General features: G+C 32.0%; 1 protein-coding gene across 1 annotated transcript in view; it reads left to right on the top strand.

Moving 5' to 3' along the window:
- The window catches only part of LRP1B (LDL receptor related protein 1B), a 1,653,662-nt gene that overhangs the window by 587,266 nt on the left and 1,047,975 nt on the right, over positions 1–18,421 (top strand). The gene's annotated exons all lie outside the window — the stretch shown is intronic.

Genomic DNA, 18,421 nt, shown 5'->3' with positions numbered 1-18,421 from the left:
TCTGTATGTGTTTAAAGTGTTCAAAGTCAGCTACTGTTTTCTACAATATTGTACTGTCCACAATGTATAGGACAAAGAAGAAACATTACAGGGCTTACTGGCTGCCAGTCCCCGAACTCTGGGCTGAAGTAAACTGAATTCAAGACCAGAGAGGGAGAGATATATTGGAAAAAGAGTAAATCTTAGAAAGGCAATCTTTTCTAAGGATGTCAAGAGAACACAGATCAACTGGGTCACTAGGTCTTTCCCCTCTTTCTGAAGGGATGTCCAATTACTCTGACTCAGTGGACATATTCAGACTGAGAAGATAAAGGTCTTCCTTCTTTGGCCAAGTTTTATTTCTTAGCCTTCAACTCTGACAGGGTCACATAAAGAGCCAACAGGTTCTCAGTTTCAGTTATGAACACGTGTATTTTTATTTAAAGGTTTTACAACATTTATTTTTTATAATTGTATATTAATAAGAATGATATTAATAGAAAGTAAAGCACTCAATTATAAAGTGATAGGAGTTAAAATGTTTAATTTTCTTTTCAGAAATTAATTATATTTTTTAGAGCCTAATTCTACTCACTTCAGTTATAATTCTGGCTTCTTATTACATTAAAAAAAAAATCAGATAGACATGTGTGACTAGGCTTCTAAAAGAGCAAAATCATCACGTTGCCAAATACTCCCTCAGAGGTGATTACACAGATTTGAATATCTTAAGCATTTTTTGTATTGTATATCATATGAAAATGTACTTCACTTCCTTAATAAAATTTACAGTTGTAATCTAGGTAAAGAATATGTTAATGATAAAACAGAATTCAACTAAAACTATCAATTATTTGAATGTCAAATTTATCTTGATTTTCAAAAAGATCAGCATATACTTCAGACTGAGATAGAGTTAGAGTATATAGTTGTTTATATTTCAGTCTTTTTTCTTGTTCCAATTTATGTTTTTTAATTGTTTCAAGTTTCATATCTTTATCACAAGTGGTAACTTTTTCGTCTCTCTTGATTTATCAGTAGGAAGCTGATTGTACCATGTTGGCCTTTTAAATATTTCTAGATTTCACCAAAAAAAAGTATTTTAAAAACCTAAGTAATTTATTATGACCTCTGATGGACTTAGAAATAACAAGAAGTATATTTGGATTTCTACTTGCCATTTACTTTATTAGAGGGTTTTTCACCTAATTCTCTGATCTTATACAACTACATAGAGTTGAGGATCTTTATGGTAGGATCCTCAGATAGGGTGGTAGGATCAAGGTAACTGAAAAGAAATAGTCACACCAAAGTCAGCAGTTTAATTAAGTATTTCTGCATTGAGAAAAAAAATGAGTAATTTATTTGTCTTCTTGGCCTAGTAGAATGCCCTGACACATAGATAAAAAACAAATCTTTTAGGCAATACCAGATTTATCACATGTATATGATTTGTATTTAAATGAGAGAGGACTATAGACAAAAACATGTCATAAGAACTGAGTCTACATTCCCATCTTAAATTTTGGTCCCAATTTTGGGTCACACCTAATGAAAAATGTTTTATGAAGAGTCAGTTAAGCATCAGCCTATCAAGTCTCTAAGGAACTTTCTTATTGACTGTAAATATATAATAAAGAAAAAAAACAGTTTTATTCAGACATTGCATTAATCTTTAGAAATGCTTTTCCTTTGCAGAATAGTTCTGTCTAAATCACTTATCTTTCTATTGTTTTCTGTTTGTTGCATGCTAAGCACATACGCTAATTCCTGTAATTATACATAAAGCCTAAGATATGATACAAAGATGGATATGTTTTTTCTAATAAAAGATCCATATCTGGTGGTATACTTCTATCATTTATGAAAATTAATATGGAGAAAAGTTTAATATTTTTAAAATGATAGTCTAGTCTTTGTAATGCTTCTGTATCAACCGAAGTGTTTTCTGAATGTTTCCTAGAAAAATCAATTTCTCCTTGGTGAAGGTAATGAAAAGATATCTACTATTAATGATTTTCTATAACACTGATATTTTAATCTCCATAATTTAGCTACATTTGAAAAAGAAAAATTGATTTTTGTATATGGGTATACTCATATATGGGAATGTGCTTATAAAATGTTTATAATAAGAATGTTCAAAATTACCACATTACATTTAGAAAATTGTATCTCTTCCTACACAGTATTTCATATTGGTGGTAATAGCACTATATCTAAATTTCATGAGCAATAAAAACACATTCTATACAGTACAAGCCTTGGCTCTCAACACAGAATATTTCCACAAAAATCCTCACAACCATGCAAAGAATGACGTAAGAAGTGAGTAAACTCAACCGATAGAGACTAGATTGACTGCAATATATCAAAACACTATTTTAAAATTTTACATTCTTAAGGTAATTTATTATATTAATATTTAAAGTGGCTATGAACAAGAGAAAACTTTGTATTCACAATTCTCATTAGATTACATTTACTGTAGAAAATGGTCTTACAAGGGAATAGCAGTCTCTGTGGAACACTCTGCTCTGCTGTTTGGGAGTGTAAATTTGTATAGGCACCATGGAAAACAGTATGGAGTTTCCTCAAAAAATTAAAAATGGGATTACCATATGACTCAGCAATATCTCTTCTGGGTGTCTACCCAAAATATCTGAAAACATTTACTCCTAAAGATATATGTCCCCCAATGTTCATTTCAGCATTATTCACCATGGCCAAGACATGAAAATAATTGAAGTGTTCTTTGATGGATGACTGGATAAAGAAGATGTGGTACCTATATACAACGGAATATTACTCAGCAATAAAAAGAGATGAAATACTGACATTTGCAACAATATGGATTGATCTTGAGATAATCATGCTAAGTCAGACAGAAAAAGTTCAGAACCATATGATTTCACTTATATGTGGTATATAAAACTGAAAGCAACAAATGAACGAAACAAACAAACAAAAAATTATAGACACAGACAACAGTCTATTTGTTACCAGAGGGTAAAGGGGAAAGGGGTAGATAGATAAAGGTAAAAGGGATCAAATACATGGTGAGAGAAGGAAATTTGACTTTGGGTGTTGAACACACAATGCAATAAACAGATGCTGTGTTGTTGAATTGTACACTTGAAACAGATATAATTTTATTAACCAATGTTACCCCAATAAATTTAATTTAAAAAAAACTAAATGCAAAACTATATATACTGAAACTCTTCAGGTCACTGCAAAAAGGAATTTTATCTTCTGTATCTCTAGAAAAAGTGATAATGTAATCTTATGTGATTGTTTTACAGTGAATATACCAATGTTCTTTTGGATATGAGGGGATAAAGTATGCGAAGAGAGAGAGAGTTTACTAAAATTGATTAGGGAATGAAATTCTTTGATACCTGAAAAACGCACCACCCAAACATACAAATATGCATGTAAAAACACAACAACTGTTGTTTTATGATTTCTTTCTTTTCTATTCTGAACCTTTTAATACATAATTCTGAGTATATAATATATTTGCATATTTGATTAGAAAAATAAGGTTCTAATATATATGATCTCCTTGAAATAATGCATATTAAGATTTTTTTTAAACTCCATTTGATTATTTTACTTGCCACTTGGAATATAATTTTTCTAATATGTGCAATTACAGTTTTCTCCAACCATCAAAATCTATTCTAATATATTTATTTTACATTCCAGTAATATATGCATTTTAGGTACCAAATTGTTGTTTCTTCTTTTATATTATTATTCATAAAACTAAGTCATATGAGAAAGTGCTGAAAATTTTTAGAGGTAATTTACCGATTAGAGGCTTTCTCAAAAATGGACAAAGATAAATGGCAACCTTTATTATTTGTAGCAACTTACCATAGGAAAATTAGTAATCTTTAAAACTTCTTGCTTAAACTTTATGTGTTTTAAATAATTCAAAAACTAATTAATCTAGATTAATTAAATAGATGTAATTAATTTATTTGAGAAAATTAAATAAATTTAATGAAAAAATTAGGAATTAATTCTTAGCTCAAATATCCACTACTCCATTTTTTAATTTTTCCAGAAAGGAAATACTTTATCTGTGGTGGCTTTTTGTTAGTTGTTACAACACTGATTTCAGAGTGGGATAACATTAACTTACAGCTACTACAAAGGAAGGAAGGAAAGAAAGAAGTTGGTAAAGCAGGGAAATGAATTTGGAGCTCTTTGTTGTTTTTACTTTCACTTTACTGTATCAGTGAATTTTTTCCTATTCTTATTTTAAAAATTCATATTGAAAAATATTGCCAATCTCTTTCTAAATTAAAACGAGCTTATCATGCTAGAAAAGGGCATTTCAGCACATAAAATCCAAAACCTCAGCTATGGAGGAGATACAACAATTTCATGCAAAGTTATAGAAAGTCTATCAGCAACATACAGTTTAAAGTGAATGGGGGGAAACTTCACCTGTGTGTAGTTTGAAACAAGTCATTTGAAACATCACTAAGCCTAGAGCTAGAAAATGAATGACTAGAATTAGCCAGGAGGACCTGGGTTTGTATGCTGAGACTACTTTTGATTGCTAAAGCTCCTACAGCTTAAGAGATCTCACTATACTCATTACTTTGTATTAAGTAATGCTAAGGGAATCGGATAGTCTCAAATCTATCTCAACTGTAAGAATTTTCTCTCAGAGAGAGTAGTGTAAGTGATGCAGTTAGTTTAGTGAAAAGCCATGAGCCCTAACACTGGTTGATTTCAGGGCCAAATTAATACTTCTCAGAAGAAAAGTCACAACTCTTAGAAAGAATAGATCTTCTATAACTGTGTCAAAGCTATTGCAGATATTATTTACGGTGACAAATGATACCTATGTGGAATTAAGGTAGCATAACTCTTGAAGACTATAAGACTATACTAAATATAAGTATGTACATATATATGCATATACATGCATAGGTACACACACACGCACATATATATTCATTTTTTGTTCTTAAGTTTTACAAATTCCATTTAGTTAGAAATTTGCTGTTACACAGATATCTGACACTGATCTGTCAGGTGTAATTTCTAAACTAATCCTGCTAAAGAGATTTGAATTTTAAGTTCAACAGTCTGAATATGTTGACCTCTAGAGACAGAAAACTAACTAACTAAATACCACTGGGGAAATGATGACACAAGTAATTTGATTCTATTTCATAGCTCAGCAGTTGAAGGATAATCTAAAGTAGTTTATTGTTTATAGGAAGGACATATTTTTGTAGAGATTTATATCTTTGATTAGTGTTATTGTGATATTAATTAGTATTCTCCAACCCCAAACTGAATTATTTTTAAAAATAACCACAGATACAAGAAATTTTTATAAATATAAAACTATGGTATATAGACATACTAATAGCTTAAAAATGATCAAACATTGAAGGATCTAACTTTAAAAAAAAGAGATGTTCTTCATTAAAACTCTACCTCATATTCTGTGTCTCTTTTTTTGGTAAACAATGATTTTAAACTAACTTACACTACTTCCATGTTTTTTAATCTATTTTTTTTCCTGTGGTTAGAATCCTAGTGCATTATGGACCTTCAATTATTGCTGAATTAACTTGCAGGTGATTTTGATCTTAAAAAGATGCAAGTCAAAAACATGGATCTAAAATTTGCACCCAGAGGAATTTATATTCTGTTTATCTAAAACCTGGAGAAGAAATGGCACTTGCTTTTATATAGAACTTTACTCCTTGGTTCAAACAACTCCTATTATGACTGTTCCTCAAACATACTAACCTTTTAGGTAGAAGGTCTGTGTGAAACCACAAGCCAGAGAACTCATGTTCCCAAACTCCAGTAATCTCTCCCCTATAGAACTGTTAGTAGTTCCACCACTTTTGAAATTTTTAATTTATATCAATATTCACGGACACTGGGACTCATCATCTATCTGGATCTTTTCCTCACCCTCCTTCCCGATATAATAAAACACAAAGGATAATTTGTAAGAAGTAATAATGAGTAGGAGACCAAAATGATTTTTTTTTAATGTGCCAATAGAAGCACAGTAAAGTTTTCCCTAAATTCAATTTATTTATTAACTTCAGTAAACTTTTATTGAGTACTGATAGTATTCCAGACACTTACCTAAGCATGGGGGATGTAGAAAATCCTATTTTCTTTCTTAATGTAATCCACATGTCAGAATGGAAAATTGCTAGGAAATAATAAAATGAAAAGCATCTACTTATGCTTTAGGGCATGCAGAAATATTTCCCAAGACAGCTGATAGTTGATATGTGTCTCATTCTAAGAGTTGGATGGGCAAATGAAGGAAGGAAGAACATTGCAAAAATAGGGAACTATATGCACAGAAAACAAAAGTGCATAAGAAAGCATTATACCCTCAAGAGAACTCTGAGTTCTTAGGTAAGTTGGAAGTGTACAGTCCTGAGTAGAGAGATATGAGTTTGGAGCTGGAAAAAAAAAATTGGTATTAGACCTAGAGTAGTTACATTAGATGAGGATGCAGTGTGACTCACTTAGGGTGCATTACAAAAAACTGTAAAGTGAGAGTAAAAATGATAAGTAGAATAAATTTCAATATAAGGGTGTTATATTGTTTTATTGTTAAGGATATGAAGACTAGAATTGTTGCATACATGTAGCAAGTTATGTGATTTATTCTTAGAGGATAAAAAATGTGCATTATTATAGCCAAAAAACTGAGCTAAATAGTCATCTGTTCTTTCACCTTGATCAGCTCCCCAAATAAGGCATATTGGGTATTATTCTCTAATGTATAATTATATATAGTTTATGTAAGTGAGAGTCAAAGTTGATGACATGGGGAGTCGCATTAAGTGAATTTCTTTACAGATGTAAGTTAGGAATTTGGAAGGTGTGTTTACTATTTTAAGCAACCAGAATCCCATCTTTGACAAGCTACTAAAATATCACCTATGTTGATGCCTAAGTTTCACTATCTTATACCTTAACTTTGGGAAATATATGACTGTTTTAATATTATTCAAAAGTATGAATTATAACAAACTGTCACCCAGCTCTCTACTCAGCCTCAAATGCTGATTCATTATTTGATTTTTGACACAAGCTGCTTGATATCGAAAAAGTAAGGAATTAAAGCAAGTAGCTGAGGTTGAATGGAATCCCCAGGAGTCATACAGAAATGCAGTTTGAGAGCAAGGTTTAAACACTGTGACCTTGAGTTTTCATTCTCCAATTTTGACTAGTAGGCTTTCACATATCAACTCAGAAAAGAGTATAAAACTGTCATGCTTCAGCAACCTTTCTTTTTTTAATTTTTTAAAATTTTTATAAAAGTTTATTTGAGCCAAATTGATGACATATTCCAGGGAACAAGATCTCAAATGCTCCTCTGACCCATTCTTAAAGCAGCAAGATAGTTTGTAGAAAATGAACTGAAAAACATTTTTGAGCAACTATATGTTTCTTGTCAATTTTATTAATTGCTTGAGCAGGAAAAAAAATGTATTGAGTGAACAGGTTGAGAAATTATATAACAAGCTTGCATTTGCAGTACTGAATGTTTCAATCTCACCATTAATTCTATCCCATTGGGAAAAAAAAAATAGTGCTTTCATCTGATGAAGGATGTGGAAAGGAAATAGAGAAATTAATTTTAACTCTTTGAAGTAGATTTGCACCAGTAACAATAGGAAGTTAAAAAAAAAAATTCAGGATTCAACTTTCATAATGGGATCTGGAAGGAATAATGAGAGACTTCTCAAAATCATTCAATGAAGAAAGTTTAAATTTTGAATGAAAAAAATATAATATCATTCTAATGAGAAGTAACTATAAATTATTAGAAGGTTTGAGATTTATTAATCCCAATCTGGAATTCTGTAAATCTTATAGATTCTATATATAGAGAGATTTTGTTTACATCTTTCAGCCAATGTTTTCAGTTCTGAATATCTAATGTTTTCACAATGGCAAAAAAAGAGAAAAACTATTTCTGCTATTTTTTCTCTGATCTATGGTCGCTACTTATGTGGTAAACCCTATTCCACTGAGTCACATATGTATTAATGCCATCATAACTAAATATATCAAAGTACTAAATATTCAGAAAAATAAAATAGCTGAGACTGGTGACTTCCAAGCTTCCCATAATTAGTCTCCTCTTAACCAAATCAAATGATTATTTTTTTTTCATGGTGAAGATATAGAGAAATATGCATGTATATTTTATGTTTCCCCAAACCTTTCTACATTTACTTGCATATTTGAGTTTAGACACAAGAAGCTCATTAAAAATTAATCTTTTGAGGAAAACTACACCACTCAAATACATTTATATTAACTGAGAATTTGCATCTTAATTCCCCATTAGGTTTGTGATTAAGAGAGAGCATAAAATCAAGTTGACCTCTCTATGCCATAAGGAATTGTACAACAAATCCAGACAACCCACTGTGGTTGTGGAAATCCTAAGATGCCAACCAAAGTGGGATCATTCTGCTCAAAGAACTTCTTCTGAAATAGGTCAGTGAGACTGTGAGCCAAGGCTTTAGTGTCAGATACAAGGCACATGGGAAGGACAAACCCCAAAGAGCACTTTTCAGTTCTATTAGCTGAAATGTGTTGTGTTTTCTCATTCAGACAACAGGTACAAAACCCAGAGTGCCAAGAAAAAAATCTGTACAGTTCAATAAATGGCTCAGAGAACTATCTAATATTCTCAGAGCAGAAGCTCTAAAAACCTGAATTATCTAATTTTCAGTTAGGTCAATTGGACATTACATGAGTTCTCAAAGAAGTTTAGAGATAAATAATAATAGATCTAAAATATTCTTTTTTAAACTACTTTTTATTATTTTTAAATATATATTTTTTATCTTTCAATTAAAGTTGACATACAATATTGTTAGTTTCAGGTATACAATATAGTGATTAGGCATTTATATAACTTATGAAGTGATCACCCTGATAAATCTAGTACCCATTTGACACTATTTTGTAACTACTAATTTGTACTCCTTAATCCCTTTCTCTTTTTCACTCACACCCCCAAACACATCTGGCAACCTTCAAAATGTTCTCTGTATCTACGAGTTTGTTTTTTTTTTTTTATTCATTTGTTTTGTTCTTAAGATTCCACATATAAGTGAAATCATATGACATTTTTCTTCCTCTGTCTGACCTACTCCACTTAGTAGAATACTCTCTAGGTCCATCTATGTTGTTGCAGATGGCAAGATTTCATTTTTTATGGTTAACTATTATTCCATTTAAAATACTCGTTAAGTAATTTGTATAGCATATATAAATATTATGTACAAATTATATATAAATTTTATTGTATATAAATGTTTATATAGATATATGTGTGTGTCTGAGCACATATCCTATTATATTTTCCTAATCTGTGTCTGTTGGATATCTAGCTAAAATGATTATTTTAGAGAATTAAAAAAATGCTTATATTTTTACACCTTTCACCTGTGTTTTGGTTCATTTTTTCCTGTTTTTAAAACCAGTGTAGATGGTGTTTCTACTAGTCATGTTCTTACTTTGAATGCTATGTCCTACTCCCAGACAGATGAATTCCAGTTCCTTTTCAATAAATCAGGTTTGCATTCTACCCAAATAAACTAATTACACAAAACAAAATGTGTAGAACTGGAATAAATATGCTTGAGGTCAAAGTCTAGTAATCTCATCTAACACAGTAAAACTTACCTTTTGAGGTAAACTTTCAGTGCAAATATGTGTTGGTTTAATTCATTCTTTTTATTCCTATATATACATCTTATATACATCTTATACCCCAAATAGATTGGAAACATCTAAAAAAATACATTTAACTTCTACCTCAATCATTTCGCTACTAGGACTCAATCAACTGGTCAGGAAGACAAACCCAGGAAATAAAGAGTGATACAGTGCAAAAATACACGGATCTCTTGCAGAGTAACGGGATAAAGCGTACTACACTGAATGGTGGGATTATTGGCCTCAAACAATGTGCTCTATGTCAAGAAGATTCACTCTTGCTCAAAATCTTTTTTCCTAAAGTGATTTGTTCTTTTTAGTTTTGTTTCTTCTTATTTACCAGAAATATCTGCAATGTGCAGAAAGAAAGCAAAGGTTTCCTCAATGACTATGTCTATATATAGAGAGGCAGTAATAACTTTCCCTCAGTATGAAAGGGAATTGTAGAATAATAGGGCCAGAGGGGACTTTCAGAGGTTATCAAGTCCATCCATCTGCCTTTAGACTGGAATGAACCCAAACTTGCCTAAACAGATTGCTATCTAACCACTTTGGAAGGCCTCCAGGGAGAAAAATTCTAACAACCATTCTTAGTAAGGCAGTCAATGGTTAGCAATTTGCATTCTGAGTAAGTGCTTGCATATTGTGTTATAAAATTCTCCATGCCCTGTCGGTTATTTGCCTTTTCTATCCAACAGATTTTATATTCCTGTAGTATAATCATTTTTTCTTGAGATAGTCTTAAATTTTCAAATCTCTGAAGTTATAAACCAGTCCTTCCAACTTACCAAGGTGCAGTTTAAGTGTTAGACTAGTTTCCACTATAATCAACTCTCATAGCTCCCAACACCTATAATTCCTCTTTACATATTTTCTTACACTTTAGCATGGCCTTGTTCACTTATGTTATATCAGTTAGGAATTATCTTTGTCTATGAATAACAGATATTTAAAAGACTTTTAAAAAATATGGAAGTTTATTTTTCCCTCATGTAAAAAAAAAATGTCCATAGATAGATCAATATTCCAAATCAAGTAAGATGATTTCATGATGTGATATGTATTCAAGACTCCTATATTCTGTTCTGCCATCCTTGTCACTTGCTTGGCATCTTCTAGGTAGGCTAATGATCACAGATGCCCACTGCAGCTCCAGATATTACATCCCCATTTCAGGAGGTAGAAAAAAGAATAAAATATCCCTACCAAGTAAATCAGCCTCCTTATTAAGGAACTTTCCAGAAGCCTATCTCAAATATCTATCTTTGTTCAATTGGCCAGAATTTTAACACACATCCACTCTTATTTGCATGAGAGGCTGGAGGATATAGTTTTTTTAAGTGTACAAACACTGCTTAAATAAAATCAGATTTGGAAAATGGGGATGAAGGATACTTGGTAGCAATTAGAAATTTGTTATACATGCTTTAACAGCGCAATTAGATAGTTAACTATACACCCGATAGGTGTTACAGTTGTACTATGTTTGATAAACCTTTTAGAAAGATTCTGAAGGATAAAGAGAGCTTGTCATTAACTAGCTCTATGGCTTTGAAAACAAGTAAAATGAGATATTTGGACAATAAACAAAGCTTCCTTCCAGATATAAAGTTGTATAAATTAATGAAAAGATTCAGTACACCTGTGAAGTATAGGAGAAAAGTCAGATTGTGCTGTAGCAAAGAATTGCCAAATATTCAGACTTAATGTCCACAGAAGATAGTTCTTGGGGAGCCAGTAAGGGCTGGATGCTGCCTGAAAATAACAAAAGATAAATATGGTTTATAAGAGAAAGACACTTTCTCTCCTTTCCTTCCTCCCTCTTTCCATTCCCTCTTTTGTTTTTATTTCTTTTTTCACCTTTCTTTCCTGCTTTTTTTTCTTCCTCTACTGCTACTCACTCCCTGCTCCATCTTATATTTTTTCAGTCTTTACTTTTACATTTTTATTTCTTCAAATTTAGGCTTAAACTTGAGACTTTTAAATAACTATTTGAATTTCAAAATATATGTTATTTCACATCTGTGGTCTGCTAACCCTATTTCATTATTTATTTTTACTATGTGGTTTGTCATAGTGTATAAATTTCATGTTAAATTTCTTTGCTGTGTTATTCTTTCTCTGATGGCAAAATATCTATTGTTTGTTTGGCTTTGCTTTCCTAAGACTACCAGCAGTCTCCAACCAATCAAAGCTACATGTAATATTATATTTTATTGCTCTTGACTTTTGCTTTATTTTGAAGGCTCTTTTAATTAGTTTTCCTTTCAAAACCAAATCCCATCAGGATTAATTCTGCTACTTCTTCCACCCCTAAGTGAATTCATTTCTGTAAATTCCCAATTAAGAAAGCCATTTTTACCACATGAGTCTAGAGAGTAAATAGGCATTTTATAGACACTGGAGCAGATCTTAATAAAACTCACAGTAAAAGCATCATATTGAATATTTAAACACATATTTTAATATGTTTAATATATATGTAATATATGTGAAGGAGAGAGATTATGTCATATAGTATCATTTGATACCCATTACAATTAGTTCTAAAATTAAAATCCTGGATGTCTAAGAGAAGAGCAAAATGAAGAATTCTGTGTGTTGTGCTAAGAGGAATCAAACTTAGAAAAAAAATGTTAGTTATTATACCAAATTCTCTATACACATAACTCACCCACTTTTTCATCTCATTTTTAACAGTGGTAAGTCTACATTGGTGTGGTGATGTGCTTCTCTTTGAATAGGAAGGCGATGGGGAAAGGAGCCTCTTAGGATGAAGCTAAAGTTGTCTTTTACCTAGCCACCATGTGTTAGAAAGATGTTTGTGGGTTAATCAGCCAGGACAATGTGGCTTTTCTGATATTAACAATTCATGTCTTAGGATCCTGGAATTGATATGAATGTTATCAAACTGCAGTCAAAAATACCTGCCAAATCAAAATTACTGTATTTATATTTTGTATATGGCACTGAATTTTAAAGACCCTAAAATCAGAAAAAAAATTAAACATACAAAAACAGGGATTTTTAAATTATTGATATATTATTATCTTCCTTGCTCAACTAGAAACAACTATGGAAGAAAGAAATAGCACTCTTAACAAAATTTAGGTACAGAGATATCCTTTATTATTTTCAAAAGCTATTTTTATTTGTTCTTGGGATAAACAATCCTTGTTGAAATCTAAAGTTTTTTCTATTTGATTGTTGGAATTTTTGTTCAAAGTTTATTTAGTTTATCAGTATACATTTCTCTTTCTCTTCAATAGCTTTTCCTGTTTTCATGTGTCACTTTTTTTATTCTGAACATATAATAGTTTTTCTGAGAAATATTTCTCAAAGCAAAAATAAATATTTGCAGTATACTAAATTACAATAATGTTTTGCTATTCAGGTACACATGCAATATATAATAATTCTTTCAAAGCGACAATAACCATTTAGTTCAGTCAGTGACTGAATGTAGTGTAAATTTTTTGATGTTTTGTTTTGTTGTATTACAGTCAACCAAAGCACTACATATCTATGAAGGACCAATACTAATAAAGCAAGAAATGCCCGAAGGCTTTCAGTGTAAATTTACAAATGTAAAATATTAAAAGGTCATGTAATCATTTTTATGAGGTCACAGAAATGTCACTTACCTACTTCTTCCTTAGTACAGCTTGTTATTCAACTCTATTCCAATCTGAATAAAGTCACAATTAGAATATTGTACCAGAAGGATTTTCTAACTCTTTAAAAAGAAATTATAGTATATGCTTGTGTCACAGATGCAACTTTCTATGTATGTTTAAGATCATATTTTATGTTCTAATATTCATCAGAACTCAATATTTTAAATTGTATTATTTGCTCACATTTCAATTGGACAAATTATTTGATTTTTTTTGTTGGCTTTAGACAACTGGTCACTACTAATATAACAAATAAGGCACAAAATAAAACTTTCTGTTTTGATATGTTAGGACCAATTTATTTGAACAATAGAAGGAGAGGATGGAGTATTTTCCTCTGCTCTTAGTATATAATGAGAGGAGAATAGATTTGAATTAAGATTTAGTATGAAGCTAAAATTGAACTAATATGTTTAACAATCAAATAAATGTTCAGTTTTAGGTACTATAAGAATAAAATTATAATTATTTTAAAACCTTTGTGGAGGTTTAATTTAGTAATATAGAACAGACTAGTTATCATTAATGAAATCACAATTGATTGAATAGATAAAGAACTGCAAATAAAATATGTATGATCTAGCAAATAAAAGACAGAATGTCATATGTCTGAGAGAAGGCTTTGTGGAGGGAAAATGATTTATACAAACTTACTAAAACAGATTTGAAAAACCTAATAAATTGGTCCTGGAGGCTATGAAGTTTCACTGAGGTTAACAACCAAAGGGCTGGAAAACTTGTATAAAATGAACCTTACACTTTTTGGTGTGCATGCAGTAGATTATCCTGGAGTAAGTAAAGGAAAAAATGGTTTTATAGATGATAATTTCCCAAAATGACTCAATGTTAACTATTTTGTATAATGACGAAGAATTATCCAATTCAATATTCTTGTCACCTTTGTAGTTAGATGAAGAAAACTGTGTCTTAACTTAAAAGGAATAAATCAGGTGTGGGAAAAGTAGGATCATGCCTTCCAAAAGAGAGGGGGCATAGAAGAAAGATATTATTTGAAAATACTTATTTTATTTTAAAGCATGCTCCAGAACTGTTTCTTGGGTCAGTTATCATTTAAGGTAGCTTTCTTTCTGGCCTTTAGTGTTTCAGAGACTTGTTTTATTTGGAGTTGTGTATTTATGTGAGTTTCTTATTCTTCGTATAATCAGTCTTCAGAAATGTGGTTGCTTCATTCATTCTTTTATTTGCCTATTGGATAAATATTTGCTGAGAATCCAATATAGGCCAGTCACTATGCTGAGCTCTGAGGATATGCTGATGGTCCTTATTCTTAAGGGATTCCCATCATTGTGTGTGTATACAACACATTAGCAGATAATTGTAATCCAAAGTAGTTAGAGCACTGGTAGGAATGCATGATTGCCTTTAGAGAAGACACAGACCTGAAGCTTAAGTTCCCTAGAAGAATATTGTCATGGATCAATTATATCTATCTCTCGCTCAAGGGGAACCTGGTTATAACAAACTGAATTTTACTTTGAATCACATTTTTAATCTTTAGGTACGAAATAATCAAGAAATCCATTGAAGAATTTTTCAAGTTGTACTTTTTAGTTTAATTTGTAATTGACCATAATACCTTCAAATGCCTTTTTTTTTTTTTTTTTTTAATGAGGATTTATTGGTTCAGGGAACTTCATTTTGGGCCTTGCCCAATGATCCTATTGACTTCATAATTAATCCTCACTAGTCTAAGTCCAGGGGGAAGAGAGTTATTTTTGCCAATATTTCCAGTCCATGTCTTGGGCCTAAACTTCTGTAGCTCCTTTCCTGTGCCTTCCATACTGCTCATTAGGAATTAAGTAGAAATGCCAGAAATCCACTGCTCTCTGCCCCTCATGTCTCTGTCTCAAATCCACCAGTACTTAACGCTGATGTCTATTATTATTTCCTTTCCCTCATTTGTGTTTTCACCACAGAAATGTAATCATCACAAAAGCTCTTATTTTGTCTTTTTTTCTCAGTCTTCCTCTGTGCCCTCTGTAACTCACAGTCTACTGTCTACAAAACTCCCTACATACTTGAGCTAATCTCTCAAAGATCACATCAGCTTCTTGGTAAAACAACAACAACGAACACCTGTCTTTCCTTATTCTTCTGAACAGCTCTCAGCTGTTTTCCCCAGTGATTCTCCTATCACTGCACCTAAAGTTGGGGTAAATTGCCTCTCTCCTTATTGCAGCAGAGGTCATTTTCTCTCCTAGTTAAATCCAACTTTCCACTTACTCTGTCCTCTACCTGTGTAACTGAACCTGGCTGAATAAAAGCAAATAAACATGCTGACTGGTTTTATTTTTACTTCATGAGCTAAAATCTCAATTTCATCTGTAGTTATCAGCCAATCATATTATACATTTCCAGTTAATTTACTGTTCTCGAAGTCTATTTCACATCTTATCACTTCTCAAGCCCACATTTTCTTACTGTTCTCACTCTCATCCTCATTTAATTTTACTTCCCACATGACTAAGAAAACTGAAGCAATCAAAAAATGTGCACTGACTCTCGCATCACTATATATATATACCTATTTTTTTGGCATCTGCACTTACACACTCTACCTTCTGACCTATTACTCTAAATGACCTAACTGCAGTGTTACCTGAAGCCAAGACTAGATCTCATCTGTTCTGAACTAATCAAACACATGGCTCCAGCTCTCCTTCTCTCTCCAACATCATTCATTTCCTACTTTTACTGGATCATTTTTCATAAACATACAATCACATTATATCTTTCATCTTAAAATATATATGTATTTTTTTCTTGATTCCGCTTCTCCTGCCATCTACAGTACTTTTTTTTTTTTTTTTTTGCTTCTCTTGTATTTATTTTCTCCATTTCTCCTACTCTCATTCTCTATTAAACATACTGCAGTAAGGCTTTCACTTCCACCACTCCACTTAAGCTACTCTAATCAAAGTCACCAATAGCATTTGTAATGGTATACCCACTGCTCAGTTTAAAACAGTTTCTCTTCATTTCTCTATCAGTAATTTCTGACATAGTTGATTACTTCTTACTTTTTATTAAACATTGTTCACTTGTCTTTCGGGACACCACCACACTCTGCTGACATTCTTCTTTGCTCACTAGTTGCTCCTTTTCTATTTCTCTATACCTCCTTAAGCAGCCTCAGACCTTGGCTGCCTTCTCTTCTCTACTTAATTTACTTTCTCAATGATCTCATTTAGTCTTGCAGCTGTGACAGCGACTCCCAATTTTTTCCAGTCCAGAGTACTCCCTAAATCCAGATTTAAACATTCAGTTCCTTTTTCAACATCTCCATTTGGGTGTCTAGTAGATATCTCAAACTCATATGCCTAGATCCTTTCCACTTCTCAGAACAATTTTACCTACAACACTTTTTTTTCCTCAGTAATGACAAGTCTTTTAGTTTCTCTCTCTCTCTCTCTCTCTCTCTCTCTCTCTCTCACACACACACACACACAATACTGGAGAAATCTCTGACTTTTTTCTTTTTAGTTCCCCATATTAAATCCACCAGGATATATTATTAGGTATACCTCTTACTATATCCAAAATTTTATCACTTTTTATTAGCTCTACTACTACTACGTAGCAATTATATTGTACCTGGATGACTACAATAGCCACAAAGCTGGTCTCCTTTATTACAACATTGTCATTACCATATTCTATTCTCAAAAAAGTCACCAAGTGACCTTTTAAAAATTTGTATCAGATCAGATCAGAACATATTGGTGTTTTACTTAAAAACTAATCTATTTTCACATTATATTTCAAAATAAAGTATAATGCCCTCAAATGACACATGAAATCCTATATAATCTATTCCCTTGTAGTTTTGTCTGGCTTCATCTCTAATTATTGCTCCTAACCTGACAATTGCTTATTCTTTCAAGTTTATTGACCTTCTTACTGTTTCTAAAATATATCAGAGATCCTTCTGCTTGTTATTTTCATGAGTAGTTCCATAAAAGGGGAGGGAGTCTTGTTATTATAATTTAATTCTTTTACAATCAGAAAGAGCTAAAGATTCTAGTGGGTAATTACAATAGTGGAATATAGATTAATTTAAACAATAATTAGATTAGCAATATTTTTTTGAAAGAAGAAAATACTTAACCCTCTGAAGAGAATGTAATCTGATGTCAATTCCTTGCAAGAAGAAGTTGAACAAATACAATGGAAAGTTTTAGTAACTACCTTAGATTTAAGAGGAATTAGGTATCTGAGTGCTTGTGGGCAGTTATCTTAGTGTTTTATTCCGCTTCATAATTATGAGACCAATATCAGACATGTAGCCTTTTGGAGGGTTTTTGTTTGTTTTTATGATTCACAAATCCTCGTCATCTCCCTTAACTTCTGTACATCCACAGCATCATGTTTCTTTAAAATAAATTAGATAATGAAAGTGAAGGCCCTTGCTCTTGCCCTTGCTTCCTCATAAGAGTCAAAAGAAATTTCAGTCAGCTTCAGGTTTAGCCTAAGAAACATCTGCCTGTACGAACATTTCAACCCAAGACATTTATTCACTCTATCATGAACTGAGTCATAGCAGGAATCATGAGTAGGCATAGCTATATTATATACAAGCCTTGTAGTCAGAGATTCTGATTCACTTAGGAGATGGACCAAGATATCCCTTTACAAGATTGTGTGTGTGTGCGTGTGTGTGTGCGTGTGTGTGTGTGTGTGTGTGTGTATAATCTGCCTTTGTAGCCAGAGTTAAAGACACTTGTGTATTCTGTTCAACATACACTACTACCTGAGGAAGTTGATTAGTGGTAGGTTCCCTGGGAGCTTTTTCAGCTACATATATATTGTTGAGCATATGGTCCTGTCCAGCTCTGTGAGTCAAACTTTAGCTCATCTTTATTAATTAGAAACTGACATTCTAAATCAGAGTTCTGTTGGACTGCCATTTTGTCTGTGTAGGACCCTGGGCAGCAGTTGTGCACCAACAACTAATCATAGCCTAGAGGTCAATTTCCCCTCTATGGATTACT

The sequence above is a fragment of the Pteropus alecto genome, unplaced genomic scaffold (genome assembly GCF_000325575.1).
Source record: "Pteropus alecto unplaced genomic scaffold, ASM32557v1 scaffold3, whole genome shotgun sequence".
Classification (NCBI taxonomy): Eukaryota; Metazoa; Chordata; class Mammalia; order Chiroptera; family Pteropodidae; genus Pteropus; species Pteropus alecto.
This window is presented reverse-complemented; position numbering and strand designations above follow the sequence as displayed.